General features: G+C 36.7%; 1 pseudogene; it reads right to left on the bottom strand.

Annotated features, from left to right (window-relative positions):
* Positions 1-1,795: 1,795 nt before the first annotated feature.
* On the bottom strand, positions 1,796-2,893 carry LOC143400460 (receptor-binding cancer antigen expressed on SiSo cells pseudogene; annotated as a pseudogene).
* Positions 2,894-3,499: the final 606 nt, after the last annotated feature.

Here is a 3,499-nt window from a genome sequence, read left to right as displayed (position 1 = left end):
CAGAGTTTATGATATTCAGTGGAATATCATAGGAAGTAGGGCTTGATGAAAATTAAATTGCTACATTTCTGACTCACTTTCCTTGTTTTTTATGCTAAAATTTATATTTACTGTTAGAGTCTGTAAACAAGTCTGGATAGCGCCTGGCAAAATGCCAGAGGGAGTGGTTTGTGAAGTAAGGCCAGCAAGCCATTAAGTGTGGAGTTTCCTTTTTGGTTGACTGTTGTATCTAGTTTATGCTAATTAAGACAGGCTGTGTGGAATGTATAAATACCTCTGTTGTCCTACAATAAACGGCTCCTACTCCTGCTGTATCAATCTACACAAGTTGTTCGTCACTCCCCAGCTATTTTGCCCAGCCAGCTGGGCTTTGGCAATTTACTACATTCTATTGAGCATCTCATTACTTCCTGGATGACAGTTATAGGTCAAGACATTATAAACCATATTCTATAGATTATAACATCATAAGCCATTTCCTTTTAATTATTATTTGATGTTGTAAATAAAGTGCTGTTTCCAAGAGCTCATCTGTAAGTTCATTAAAATTGCTGTGTAAAAATAAGACAGATAACACAAACAACAAAAACACAATAAATATACAATAGCACCAACTACTATTTTTTAAATTCCTAAAATACTATGTTCTGTTCTGACTGTTTTTCCATATGGGCTAGGTTAGTTAAGGCTTTTGAACAATTGGTTCACTATTTTGCATTTATTGAGGGGGAAAAAAAATCCCACTCACCTTTGAAATTGCCCTGTAACAAAATTGTGTAACCTTTAGTATCATAGGCTTTAGAAATTTATTGAGGTTTATATGATCTGTGTCAAGATAGTGCATTGTGAGTTGGCGTGTGAAGCCTCAATAATAAATCCTGAAAAGGAGGACTTTCTACAGTGAAGTTTTCAATGATCTTTTGCCTCCTGCCTCATTAACATTAACCCACTTCTCATCTAAAAGTGCAATTATCTTTTTGTGAAAATTTCCTTGATGCTTTTTAAACAATAATTTCCCCAAATTTCAACATTATGCCTAGAAGTTTTTTCCTTAAAATTACTAGACTTCTTTTTTTGTACTAGTGAAAATATCTCGATTTATTTTTATTTTTTTTTGCTGTTGATGTATCACCATGAATATTTTATTAGTTCTTTTTAGTTATATGTGACAGTAGAGTCAATTTTGACACATTTGTACAAACATGGAGTACATCTTATTCTAATTAGGATCCCAGTCTGTGGCTAACACATCTCAATTTACACTTAACTAGTTTTCATGATAAATAAAATTCTTACATTTAACATAACTTTCTTAAAAGACCAAGTCATCAAATTCCTTAATGCTTAATTAAGCATAAACAACACTAATTCAAAGAGAGAAAATGTGTGCCAGCACCATATTTTGATAATAAAAATAAGTTGAAGCCCTAGAATTTGTCTAATTTAGGTCAGATAACAATAGAATCAAAGAATATTAAAATTATTTGTTTTACAACTATGCATATTTAAGGATAGAATAATGGCAGAAATCTTTGCAATCATAAATTAATTACACCCATTTATTTAGCTTGAAACACAAGCTTGAGAAGTATTGCTATATTCCATTGTTAGTAATTTCTCTATAGCAAATAATTGTCTTATATTTGGAGCATGTTGAAGAAAATGTCTCATAAGTCTTTTGTGCTTTTCAGTCTTACTCATTAAAGGTACTTTGGGAGAACCCTGGTGTCCTGGATGGTCTGATGAATGCACTGAATTAAGCCCTGTTGTTTGCACTCTAAAAATACTCTCTGATCTATACAAATGGTGTGTACTTTATGGAGTTCAGATTTCTCCTGGCATCATGACATTTGGAGAATATTTGTTTTGAAAGTCTCATAAGGATTTTGTTTTGCTCCCTCTTCATTAACCTCTGTGCTTCCTTTTCCATTTTCTTTCTTTGTGATTCTGCTGTTTTCTTTTCTCTATCAGTTATTTTCTGCTGCCTCAGGACTTCTGCTTGCCAGGCTATATTGTCTTGTTGCTCTTCTTCCCTGCATTGGTATTTTCTTGCCAGGTATCTAAGTTACCTAATTCAGAAGATTGATAAATACAAGTGTGATGGTTTAGATTAGATGTCTCCCCAAAGGCTCATGTGAGAAACAGTGCAAGAACATTTAGAGTTGAAATGATTGGGTTATGAGAGCCTTAATCTAATCAGGCATTAATCCCCCTGATAGGGATTAACTGGATGGTAACTATAGGCAGGTGGGGTGTGGCTGGAGGAGGTGGGTCCCTGGGGGTACGTTTTTGAAATATTTATTGTGTGAGCTGAGCTTAGCTCTCTCTCTCCTTTTTGGTGCCAAGTTCCCAGCTGTTTTTCTCTACCACACACTTCCACTGTGATGTTCTGCCTCACCTCCAGCCCAAAGGAATGGAGTCAGCCATTTGTGGACTGAGACTTCTGAAACCATGAGCCCCTGAATAAACATATCCTCCTTAAAATTATTCTCATCAGGTCTTTTTGTCACAGCAGTATAAAAGCTGACTAAAGCAAACAGGCATATCTTGTGTACCTGCTAATGTATACAAGAAACCTGTGCTACTATCGGGGATGCCCAAATTTAAAAGTTTTCTTAATAATGATTTTCTGAGTTTCCATTATACTTGATGTCATGTCTTTAAAATAGTCAGGTTCTATTTGTTCCAAAGTATTTGGGTTGCCACGTTCCCTCCTTCAATCTTTACAAGCCTACTCTTTCGCGTCTGTTTAAGAACTGACCGTAGATGGCAAAAGTATTTGGTCTCCACTTAATATCCTTCCTCTGCCATTTGCATATTAATCTCTTTAGGAAAAAAATACTGTTGCTAGGCAGGTATAAACCTTAAGTACCCCAAACTGAGTGATGGCCATGGTGGGAATCAAAACCTAAAATTGGTTGATGGGGGAAAAAAATCATACTCACTGCACAGATGAGAAGAACATGAGTGTTTTCATGTTACACAGCTACATGCCTTCTGTACTGCATTATGTGAAACATTTTAAGGTGCTGGAGGTGGGTGCCTTGTGGGCTTGTTGTAGGGACAGATGTGGCAAGACACCAAAGATAGCAGGAAACAGTTTTATTTGGCTGCAACCAGGTTCAGAGGGCACACCTTTTGCTGTAATCAATCAATTCCCTGAACCCTGAGTTCAGGTAGTTTCATCAAGAGTTTTATACCCAGCATGTAAGGGGAGGGGCTCAAAGGTTCACAGTCTGCCGAAGTTCACATAAAAGCAGCTTTTTCTTTCATTGTTTTGGGCAAGTTAACCCTTCAAGGACAACACCTGAAAAGGGAGAGCTTTTTCTCCCCTCTTTCCTCCCCCTGCCCGCTGTTATCATGGAGCCCATTTGGTAACTTATCTTAAAATTGTAGACATCTCTGTGAAGCCCAGCTCAAGGCCAGAGGCCTTGTTTGTTCATTTCTACAAACTACTATACTGGATACATGTTTGTGAGAAACTAGTAAGGGGGTGTCC

Source organism: Callospermophilus lateralis, chromosome 5 (assembly GCF_048772815.1).
Source record: "Callospermophilus lateralis isolate mCalLat2 chromosome 5, mCalLat2.hap1, whole genome shotgun sequence".
Lineage (NCBI taxonomy): Eukaryota > Metazoa > Chordata > Mammalia > Rodentia > Sciuridae > Callospermophilus > Callospermophilus lateralis.
Note: the sequence above shows the minus strand (reverse complement) of the source record. Positions and strands in the feature narration are given on the sequence as shown.